This window comes from Acomys minous (assembly GCF_964271855.1).
Source record: "Acomys minous genome assembly, chromosome: 5".
Lineage (NCBI taxonomy): Eukaryota > Metazoa > Chordata > Mammalia > Rodentia > Muridae > Acomys > Acomys minous.
The window spans coordinates 130,780,537-130,793,190 of record NC_140494.1 but is presented as its reverse complement, the minus strand read 5'-3'; positions in this window follow the sequence as shown (position 1 = coordinate 130,793,190).

The following is a 12,654-nucleotide window of genomic DNA, read 5'->3' as shown; positions in this document are numbered from 1 at the left end:
GCTTTGTGTTCACAGTTGAAGGTTCAGTTCCCCCAGCATTTTAATCATCTTCTCATCCATTTGTCCTTGCTCTGAAGGACTATTATCCCAGTGGAACTGTGAGCAACAATAAACTGTCTTCTAAAGTTACCTTGATGATGGTGTTTTATCACAGCCCCCAAAAGGCAGCTAAGAATTCATAGTAAAGGAAATGACTCATGATACTACAACTTTCCTATCCTTAAGACGTATGCCACAACACTGCACATGTTTAGTTCTTCTCCCATGTCAAGCTTCTCCTTTAGGGCCTGGCATGATGTGGTATTGGCTGACTTTCAGAATAGAAAAGAAAAGACTTTCAGAATAGAAAAGAAAAAAAAAAAAGACTGCACTTGGACTACTTCCCGTGTTTCCTGACCCTGTATTCCACTAAACACTAGACAGGCATTGGCATATGCCTTCCTAATTGCCACCAAGAGAATTTCTTTGGATTAAATAATATCAGTTGGAAAATTCTCATCCCCGTAATTCTTTTAAATTTTTCCCATAGAGCTGTACTACATCATTTATTTCAGATTGCACATCTTCTCATCACATAAGATGTGACTAACACCATCTGTTACCCATAAAGGGCATAAGCTGGAGGGCACATCAGAAAAGACGACCCCTTAGGAACAAGCCATTCTTTTTTTTTTTCCTCCTTTATTAATTTATTCTTGTTACATCTCAATGGTTATTCCATCCCTTGTATCCTCCCATTCTTCCCTCCCTCCCAGTTTCCCCTTATTCCCCTCCCCTATGACTGTTCCTGAGGGGGATTACCTCCCCCTCTATATGCTCATAGGGTATCAAGTCTCTTCTTGGTAACCTGCTGTCCTTCCTCTGAGTGCCACCAGGTCTCCCCGTCCAGGGGACATGGTCAAAGGTGAGGCACCAGAGTATGTGAGAAAGTAATATCCCACTCTCCACTCTACTGTGGAGAGTGTTCTGTCCATTGGCTAGATCTGGGTAGGGGCTTAAGGTTTACCGCCTGTATTGTCCTTGGCTGGTGCCTTAGTTTGAGCAGGACTCCTGTGCCCAAATCTGCCTATCATAATGTTCTACTTGTAGGCTTCTAGGACCCTCTGGGTCCTTCTACTTTGCCTTTCTCCCATGATTCTCTCATCTAGAGTCCCACTAGAATGTCCTTTCCTCTGTCGCAGTTTCCTGGTAAGTGAAGGCTTTCGTGGGACATGCCCGTTGAGCTAATATGCAGATATAAGTGAGTATATACCATTTGAGTCTTTCTGCTTCTGGGTTAACTCACTCATTATGATCATTTCTAGCTCAATCCATTTATCCACAAATTTCGGGAATTCCTTGTTTTTAATAGCTGCATAGTATTCCATAGTGTACTTTATCCATTCTTCTACTGAGGGACACTTAGGCTGTTTCCATGTTCTGGCTATTATGAATAAGGCTGCTATGAACATGGTTGAGCAAATTTTCTTGCTGTGTGCTGGAGCATCTTCTGGGTATATTCCAAGGAGTGGAATAGCTGGGTCTTGAGGAAGCCCTATTCCCATTTTTCTGAGATAGTACCAGATAGATTTCCAAAGTGGTTGTACTAGTTTGCATTCCCACCAGCAATGAAGGAGTGTTCCTCTCTCCCCACATCCTCGCCAGCATGTGGTGTCGCTTGAATTTTTGATCTTAGCCATCCTGATGGGTGTAAGATGGAATCTCAGCGTTGTTTTGATTTGCATTTCCCTGATGATTAAGGAGGTTGAGCATTTCTTTAAGTGTTTCTCAGCCATTTGATATTCCTCTGTTGAGAATTCTCTGTTTAGTTCCATGCCCCATTTCTCGATTGGGTTATTTGGTTTGGTGGTATTTAATTTCTTGAGTTCTTTATATATTTTGGATATTAGACCTTTGTCAGATGTGGGGTTGGTGAAGATCTTTTCCCAGTCTGTAGACTGTCGCTTTGTTCTCTTTACCGTGTCACCTGCCTTACAGAAGCTTCTCAGCCTCATGAGGTCCCATTTATTAATTGTTGACATTAATGCCTGGGCTGTTGGTGTTCTGTTCAGGAAGTTGTCTCCTGTGCCAATATGTTCCAGGCTCTTTCCCATTTTTTCTTCTAAGTGATTTAGTGTCTCTGGTTTTATGTTGAGGTCTTTAATCCACTTGGATTTGAGTTTTGTACAAGGTGACAAATATGGGTCCAGTTGCATTTTTTTACACATAGACATCCAGTTTGACCAGCACCATTTGTTGAAGATGCTATCCCTTTTCCATCGAATGGAAACAAGCCATTCTTAGAGTCTCCTTAAAACACATTTAAACTTCTATGTTTCTACTTTATCTCTCAGGAAAATTCTATAACAAGTCATGTTTTGTTCTGGTCATGCCTTATTATTATTACAGAATATTAAAATAATATATAATTTCTTTGGTGTTCAGATAAAAAAAACTAGATAATTGAAACAAGGGATTTATCCACTAAAAAAGAAATGTACTTGAATCTCCTACCTTTATCTAACACTATTAATTTTCAAAATTTCTTCTAAAGCTGAAAACCTTCACTAGGAATTTTCTCTGCTACTTTTGATCCAATTCTCCACGAATTGCTCTTACTAACCTGGGCCAAATTCTGGGATGTGTAGATTCCAATTTAGGGACAGAAGACTGAAGTTCACTAGTCTAACCCCCAGGCTTGCCCCAGGGCTGCAGCACAATGCCCACTGCAGCCTCCTTTCCCCTCTCTCCCCATCTCCAGTGGCTCACATGGTCTGTGAACTTCCTTCCTCGCTGCTTTCTCCCAGGTTCCATTTCTACCTGGCACTCTGTGGGAACCCACAGACCACGACCACTCACACTGGGGAAATAAGTAGGCTAATGGCAGATCTTCATCTTTCCCACAGAGTCCAATCCCTCAGTCTCATCCCTAGCTCTCTATCAGACCTTCTGCTGTGGCCTCCTGCCATCATTGTAACCCCCCCACCCCCTGCCTGTATTCCTAGGGTACTAAAGAAGCAAATCCTGGTGAAATCCTGCTTTCTGTCTGTGAGCACCCTCAGCTCCCTCCATCCCATCCCTGTCAATGTCTGTCTTTGCTCTGGCAAGGCCCAGGATAAAATCTGGAACTGGATGTGGAATCCCCTTCACTGGTCACCAAGCTGGTAGCTCAGGCAGCTCATAGGACTGAAAGAAGAAAGGGGAGGGAGCCAAGGATTCCTTCTCTAGTGACTGGCTGCACTGCAGCTAAGGAAGAAAACTTAAACTAACCACAGTTTTCCTACAGCTAGGGCTGTAAAAGCAGCTTTTAAATTAAAAACTGCAGGGGGTGGTTCAAAAAAGAGGTTCTTTGATCTGTAGGTAGGCCTCTTTGCAGAGATCTTCAGAAGGTTAAAGTATGCCTGCTTGTCTGAGGGGGCTAATGGGGAGCCCTGAGTCTGTAAACTTATTTGTGAATCTACAGCATGTGAGGCCCTCAGCAAGGCCAGCAGCTTCCAGAAGACACAGTCCAGAAAGAGATGGCTGAATGTCCATAGCTGCTGCTCATAGCAGGCACTGCTTCACAGAGCACTGGTTTTGAATATGTACAAAGACTAGAGTCTGGAAGTTGGGCAGTGGGCTCTCCTCTTGTACAGCAGGCATCACGTACTCACATGCATTTTGTTATGGCTGTAAGATGTGTACAGTGTCACAAATGCTTTGAATTTTAAATTCCTTTGTAATTCTATGAGACTGCCTAAGTATATTGGGAGGGCGTCTATCTTTAAGAAAAATTTGCTAAAGTGGCAGGTAACTATACTTCAAATTCTATGTTTAGTGTACTATGCCAATGTGTCATGATAAAAATGTCTCTTACATTTGAAGAGACTGAAACTGAAATTTTTTTTACTTTTTATTTTTTGGTTTTTCGAGACAGGGCTTTTCTAGGAGTTGTACATGGATAGAGCACTCATATACATAAAATAAATAAATACATCATTTTAAAATGAGAGAAAGAGAAAAAAATGAGAGAAAGAGAACAATGTAACAAGCAAACTTACTTGCCTTGGCTTTTCCACGTAATAAACATCTATGACCCTAGCTAACACACAGCTCTAATATTAGATCATGTGCTTGATTTAGCTACTCTTCTACTGCTGTGAAAAAGCACCATGACCAAGGAAACTGAGAGAAGAAAGCATTTAATGGAGGCTTCTTACAGTTTCAGAGATTGAGCTCATGACCATGTCAGCTTAACACAAGCTGAACTCACCTGGGAGGAGGTGATTAATTGGTGATTGATGGGGAGGACATTTGAGTGGTGTCATGCCTGGGCTGGTGGTTCTGGGTTCTATAAAAAAAGATGGCTGAGCCGGGCGGTGGTGGCGCACGCCTTTAATCCCAGCACTCGGGAGGCAGAGGCAGGCAGATCACTGTGAGTTCGAGGCCAACCTGGTCTACAAAGCGAGTCCAGGACAGCCAGGGCTACACAGAGAAACCCTGTCTTGAAAAAACAAAATACAAAAAACAAAAAACAACAACAACAAAAAAAGAAGGCTGAGCAAGCAATGAGGGAGAAGTCAGGAAGCAGCACCCTCTGTGGCCTCTGCATCAGCTCCTGCCTCAGGATTCCAGCCTTGCTAGAGTTCCTGCCCTGACTTCCTTTGATAATGAAAAGTGACATGGAAGTGTAAGCTAAGCCAAATAAACCCTTTCCTCAGTAACTTTCTTTTTGATCATGGTGTTTCATTAGAAACAATAGAAACGCTAAAACATGGCATGGAGCACAGCTGCAGTCAGGCAGGCATGATGCTGGAGCAGTAGCTGAGAGCACATGGTGGGGGGGTGGGCTGGGGGGGTTGATGATGGGGGGGGCTGGGGAGGCTGGTGGGGGGGTGGAGGGTTGGTGGGGGTGGGGGCTGTGTGGAATGGTGTGGCCTTTTGAAACCTTAAAGCCCACCCACGGTGACACACCTCCTGTGGGAGGGAGGAGACCACACCTCCAAATCTTTTCCCAATAGTTCCAGCAACTAGGGACCAAACATTCAATTATATGAGCCTATAGGAGCCCAACTTTATTCAAACCACAGTACTTGCCCTGACAAAGAATAATGCATACGTGTTCTAATAATAATTTGCTGGATACAGACAAAATAGAGGTAGAAAAATTTATAAATGAATATTCACTATAATTGTTGAATACAGCATTCAGATACTACTTGACAAACAATGATGTTTTACGTAATTTTTGATTTCTGAGTAAGTAGGGATCAATTGGTATCAGTGACTTAATGTATTGTAAAGTTCTGTTAAAGATTTTGGTAAAGTATTCCTCATTCCTTCCCCAAGTGATGCTTTCTGTCATGTTCAATAAATACAAAGCCAGGCATGGTGGCACACACCTTTAATCCCAGCACTTGAGAGGCACAGGCAGACAGATACCTTTATATTATTATACCTTTATATTAGTAAAGTAACTACCAGCAAAACTTTCAACACAGTATTGTATGATAGAATAGGGCCCCTTGTCAACTCATAATTCATACTAGTGAGAGGAATTAAAATATTACTTTTCTCATTCTGACCAGAACCATGTTCTGTGGTCTTCACTTTGTAGGGTATGGTAGTGGAAACAAAAAGTGGTGTTGCTGCGACCTCTTCTGGCCAACAGTGGTCATGCGCTTGACCTGAAGAAATGAGGATGTGCATCACTAGGCATGGGGCGCCACCTTGTGGAAGGAATATTTAGTGCATCTGACCTATGTCTTGTCCAAAATGTTGCCTTGGTTTGCAGCTACTTGATGACATGAGGCATCCTCACCACAGGCACCTCTTCTCTCTCAAAAAGAAGCCCAACCTTGCCGCCGGGCGTGGTGGCGCACGCCTTTAATCCCAGCACTCGGGAGGCAGAGGCAGGCGGATCGCTGTGAGTTCGAGGCCAGCCTGGTCTACAAAGCGAGTCCAGGACAGTCAAGGCTACACAGAGAAACCCTGTCTCGAAAAACCAAAAAAAAAAAAAAAAAAAAAGAAGCCCAACCTTGAGCCGGGAGTGGTGGCATACACTTTAATCCTAGCACCCGGGAGGCAGAGGCAGGAGAATTGATGTGAGTTCGAGGCCAGCCTGGTCTACAAAGAGAGTCTAGGACAGCCAAGGCTACACAGAGAAACCCTGCTCGAAGAAAACCACCATCACCGCCACCGCCACCACCACCACCACCACCATCAACACCAACGACAACAAAACAAAAGACAAACCCAACCTTAGTCATAAAGGAAAGGCATCGGCTGCTCTCCCATAAGTCCTGAGTTAAATTCCAAGCAACCATATGGTGGCTCACAACCATTCACTATGTGATCTAAAATCTAAACAAAAAAGGTACGTTTAATCTCCATTGAGATTCATGCTCCTATAATTAAATATATTTTATAATGAGCTAATGGTTAATTGTTTGTGGACATCAGGAAGAAATGGCACCAGGGGCCAGGCATGGTAGCATGTGCCTGTAATCTCACCACTTGGGAGGCAGAGACAGGCAGATCTGTGAGTTCGAGGCCAACCAGGTCTAAAAAAGAAAAAAGAAGGAGGAGGAGGAGGAGAGAAAAAAAAGAGAAAGAAAGAAAGTGCCTGTCAAGGTGGTGGCTCACTATTGGTCCAAGAACTGAGGACAGAGGTAGATATCAGGGAGAACATCCTGCTCTACATAACTAGCTCAAGACTAAATATAAAGAGAAAGAAAGCTTCTGTTCCAAAATGTGATTTTCAGTAATTGACCACCAAGATAAACACTTCTTTGCAGATGTGTGTCCCCTCTGGGTGCACAGTATAAGATCAAACTTTATTATACCAAGAGAACATTCATGAGAAATTAGAAGGGATCAACCAAGCAGATAAGAACAGAAGTGATTAAAACAGTAATATAAAAGTGTAAAACTAGAGCAGGGCATAGTGGCGCACACCTTTAATCCCAGCACTCAGGGAGGCAGAGGCAGGCAGATCTCTGTGAGTTCAAGGCCAGCCTGGTCTACAAAATGAGTCCAGGACAGGCAAAGATACACAGAGAAACACTGTCTCAAAATTAATTAAGTAATTAAAAAATAAAAAAGTAAAACTAAGTTTGACAGATGATATTTTAAACGCCAAAGTGGCTGACCTCGAAGTACTTTTAAAAGAAAGTAGGACTGGTGAGATGGCTTAGAAGGTACAGACTAAATCCAAGGACCTGAGATTAATCCATGTGAGTCACACAGCAGAAGGAAAATACCAACTCCTGCAAGATATTCTCTTATTTCAAGGGATGCATTCCTATCCACCTACAAAATACTTGAGATTAAAAGGAACATATAAAAAAGATAAATAGGTTAGGTAGTTTGCTTGTATTTTGCTAAGAAATACAACTATACCCACTGCTACTTTACATAACTGTTTTGGATCCTACAGCATCCTTTTATTTATAACATTCTGTCATCTCCATATCTCTAAGACCAGTGCCTTTTATGAAACAACTTTAAGCTAAGTCATATGTATACTCAATTGATGGTCCCTGGGTAGCCATGTTGAAAGAGTCCTTGTATGGTTCTGGTGAGAAAATTCGCTTACTATTTCCCATCATGCAATTTTAACTATGTAAATGAGAGTATTTATGAAATATCAGGCTGCAGGTAATTCTGACTAGTTGCATTTTTGTGCCTCCGGCTGAGTAAAGAGAAACCCAGAGTTTTCTGCCCAAGGGATTAAAAAAAAAAAAAGATTTACCTATTTATTATTTATACAGTATTCTGCCTGCATTCTGCTAGCAGGCCAGAAGAGGACACCAGATCTCATTATAGTGTTAAAAGCCACCACGTTGTTGTTGGAAATTGAACTAAGGACCTTTGTAAGAACAGCCAGTGCTTTTAACTTCTGAGCCATCTCTCCAATCATTACTTTTTTTTTTTTAAGTTTATATGTTATTTTTTCCCCTAAGGCGTACCTTTGGTAATGTGTTTGAAACTTGGACCCATATCCCATTAGTTCCACCTCTTCCTTCTCTTTCTCTAGCTCTTATTTTATGTCTGCATGAATCTCTCTAAAGTCTGGCATGAGACGGGCATGGTGGCACATGCCTTCCTTTAGTGCCAGCACTTAGGAAGGCAGAGGCAGGTGGATCACTGTGAGTGAGTCTACAAAGAGAGTCCAGGACAGCCAAGGTTACACAGAGAAACCTTGTCCCTGTCTTGAAAAACCAAAAAGAAAAACATCTGGCACTGGTGTGAACTGCCACTTTCTGGGTATTGACCAGCTCTGATAGATCAAACTTCCTACAGGATCTTGTTGAGGATGTACTGTTTGTTGTCCAGATGAATTAATCCCTGATTATGGAATTCCTGATTTGATTCCAATCGTTTAAAAAGTTAAATTGTTTTAGATCTTATAAAAATAATTTTAGAGAGTTTATGGCTGCAATAAATACCTTTGCAGACCTCCAGATGCCACACTAGGGTTAGCCTTGAATCAGACTTGTGGCTTCAGATAAGCCTTCACTCCAGATGGCACCATGAATCCTGGTATTCACGATAAATATAGGCAAATTGATTTAAACTTCCCATGAACCAAAGATATAATAGGGCTACCTAGAAATGTCTAAATTAAGCATAAGCCTTAATGTCTAAATATACAAACTGTTCTGTTTTAATTCCTTATATATACCTTGTTTATACTCTGTGGTGTCATACGTTCCCATATGTTCTATTTTTACTTTACGTATTTATTAGGGTTTCGCTGCATAGCCTTGGATGTCCGGGACTCACTTTGTGGACTAGGCTGTCCTTGAACTCACAGAAATCTGCCTGCCTCTGCCTCCCTAGTTTTGGGATTAAAGGTGTGCTGTCATATGTTTTAAATTTACACTGTTTCCTAGAATGAAAGACAGATAAAATTATTGTGCTGAACTCATTATGAACCAAGAGATAGCAGAATAATGTATAGCTAGGTCAGTCAGTCCTAATAGAAAAGTCTTGTAAGTTTTGGCCCTGCTAATCTTTAGACGTGGTCACCCTTCCCCACTCGGAACTCACAGTGAATTTACGTAATGAATACATACATAAGAAATGTTTAACTTTAAAACATGTAACCAAAACATGTAACCTGTTGTATCTTAGAATTCATCTGTTTTTGTGATTGATTGCCCTTCTTTGACTATGAGGTAATTCCCCTTTCTCAGAAGTATAAGTACAGTGACCAACAATAAGCAGTGTTGAAATTGGGAAGCTTAACTTCATCCACCTTTTATCTTGAATGTGTATGTGTGTGTGTGAGTGGTTTGTTTTCTTTCTTTCTTATTTATTTATTTGTTTGTTTGTTTGTTTGTTTATTGTATATGAGTCCTTTATCTGTAGAAGAGGGCACCAGATCACATTATAGACGGTTGTGAGCCACCATGTGGTTGCTGGGAATTGAACTCAGGACCTCTGGAAAAGCAGGCTGCGCTCTTAGCCACTGAGCCATCTCTCCAGCCAGTGGTTTGTTTTCTATCTCTCTTGTATTTCTTTTTCCCCTGTAGATTCACAAATAAGTTAGCAGACTCAAGGCTTTACCATCAGCCTTCTAGGGCTAACAGGCCTAAAGTTACATTAGGTTACTGGAGGTCTCCACAAAGAGGCCTATCTACAACTCCCCTGCAGTTTCTAGCTAGAAGCCACTTTTATAGCCTCAGCTATAGGAAAATTGTGGCCAATTTAATTTTTCCTCCTTCGCTGCACTGCACCCACTTTCTAGAGAAGAAACCCTAACCCTTGCCTGGGTTCCCTTTCCTCTTTCTTCCTTCAGTCCTGATCAGTTGCCTGAGCCATCAGATCTGGTGACCCAAGAGATGAAGCAAACTGGGAGGGATTCCACATCCAGAGACCCCACCCTGTACCTTCCCAGAACTGCAGCCAACCACCCTGTTCCACACCACCTGCCCCACCCTCTATGAGCTAATTGCTTTTTTTACCAGTAACATATGCAATACAACTTCCCCTTGGGGACGCCATTCAAGATCCCAAACTGGCTGTTGTCTCCTGAGCTCATAAAATTAAACCTACCTTCCTTTCTTTGTTAGTTAGTTAGTTAGTTAGTTAGTTTGTTTGTTTGTTTTTCTGTGTAGCCCTGCCTGTCTGTCCTGAACTCGCAGAGATGCTTCTGCCTCCCTAAGTAGTCATTGTCATTTTCTTCTTCTTTGTCTTCTTCATCTTCTTTTTCTTCCTCCTCCTCCTCCTCCTTCTTCTTCTATAGCTTGTTTCTTTTTTAAAAAGATTTCTTTATTTTATTTATTGCAAATGAATGCTTAATCTGCAGAAAAGGGCACCAGATCCCATTATAGATGGTTGTGAGCCACCATGTGGTTCCTGGGAATTGAACTCAGGACCTCTGGAAGAGCAGGCAGTGCTCTTAACCACTGAGCCATCTCTCCAGCCTCCTCCTCCTCCTCCTCCTCTTCTTCCTCTTCTTCTTCTTCCTTTCTTCTTCTATCACCACCATCATCATCATCTTTGTTTTTCTTTTCTTTGTTTTTTGTTTTTTGTTTCTTTTAACCAAGCACACCCCAACTGATGAAAGTGTACATACAGAGATTACCTGAGGCTTTCAAGACTGACTGACTGTTTGCTTGTTTGGTCAGTCGGTCAGTCAGTCTGGGGGGGATTAGGTTTGGGGGAGCTCTTTTTTTAATTGAATTTTTATTTCCTACAATGCATTCCGATCAGTTTCCTATTCCCAAACCCCCACTAGATCCTCTCTCCATCCACCCAAATCTACCCGGTGCCTGCCCTTTCATTATGGTTTATACACCCAGTGAGACTCCAATGGAGACAGGCTTGTCACCACTCACCCCATCTGGCCCAGACCCATTGCAGGCCCTGCCTTTTTGTTTTGTTTTGTTTTGTTTTTTGAAACAGGCTTTCTCTGTGTAGCCTTGGCTGTCCTAGGACTCTCTGTAGATAGACCAGGCTGCCTCAAACTCACAGAGATCTGCCTGCCTCTACCTCCCGAGTGCTGGGATTAAAGGTGTGCGCCACCACATCCCACTCACAGGCCCTGCTTTTGGAAAAATTTTAAAATCAGGCACACAAAGAGTCATTTGGCTAATCTTTGAAGATAGTACTGTGTACTTTCCTTAGTAACCCAAACTACACAGAAAGAACAATAAACAAATAAGGATTGCTTGCGTATAGAGAAAATACTTTTCCTTGCCTTCTGTCCCATCCTGGTTTTTGTTGTTGCTTTTGTTTTTGTCATTGTTTGTTTGTTTTTATCATAATCCTAGTGATCCCACAAGTAAGGTAAAAGTTTTAAAAAGTAGAGAAATTCACAGCAGTATTTGCAGAGTCAGGAAGAACTCTAAGGCCAACCAGGTCTACAAAATGGGGTGGAGGGATTCAAGGGTTTTTTTAAGTTACAGTTTGATTCGAAGGAAAGGATGATATTACAATGAATAATTGTCCCTTACAGCTGTGTGTGATGGGTCATGCACACCTGTAATCCCAGCACTCAGGGAGGCAGAGGCAGGTGGATCTCTGTGAGTTCGAGGCCAGCCTGGTCTACAAAGAGAGTCCAGGACAGCCAAGGTTTTTACACAGAGAAACCCTGCCCAAAAAGAAAAAAAGAATTGTCCCTTCATTGAGGCCCCTGCAGCCCCACCCCACTGTTAGCACAGCAACAAAGGGTGTGCCTATGATCTGCAGAGCCCAGAGGACTGCTTGTCCTGAGGGCGTTTTGCAGCATCGTTTACTCTGTCTTCACCCCTCTCTCAATCTACGACTTGTACGAAAACTCGAAGGGGCCAGTATCATTGGCACATACAATAAATAATAGTGAGTTCTTGATCTTTTTAAGGCATTGCTGCTAGAGCACATTAATGATTTGACCACCACCCCTGGAAAGAATTTAGAGTCCGGTATGGTTGCACACACCTATGATTCCAGCCTCAAGGAGGGTTAGGATTAGTTTAGGCCAGCCTGGTCTTCAAAGCAAGTCCAGGAAAGCAAAGGGTACACAGAGAAATCTTGTGTCAAAAACTCAAAAATAAAAAACAGAAACAGACAAACAAAAAATGAAACAAAGGATAGAACTCAGAGATGTAGATTGCTAGCAATGACTACCACCCTTAAAAAGAATTTGGAGGAGCCGGGTGTGGTGGCTCATGCCTTTAATCCCAGTACTTGGGAGGCAGAGGCTGGCAGATCACTGTGAGTTTGAGGCCAGCCTGGTCTACAAAGTGAGTCCAGGACATCTAAGGTTACACAGAGAAACCCTGTCTCAGAAAACAATAAAACAAAAACCAAAAAACAAAAAACAAAAACAAAAAAAAAAAGGAAAAATATGTTGTTTAGCAAGTTTGAGGTCCAGAAATGTACACTTATGTTTTTTTCCAGACAGAGTTTCTCTGTGTAACCTTGTCTGCTCTGGACTCACTTTGTAGACCAGGTGGGGCTTGAACTCACAGCAATCCACCTGTTTCTGCCTCCCTAGTGCTGGGATTAAAGGTGTGCACCACCATGCCCGGCTGAATTGTACACTCTTAATAGTTGAGCTAGAGACTTTTTGAGGCTTACAGGCAAAAACAGTGCCTAACCACCACTAGGTGACATGACTCTGTCACTGAAGCTGGACGTGTAAGGGATTGGTTTCTTATACCCATTTTTGCCCTCAGCTTCCTGATGTGAGATAATAAAAATTGT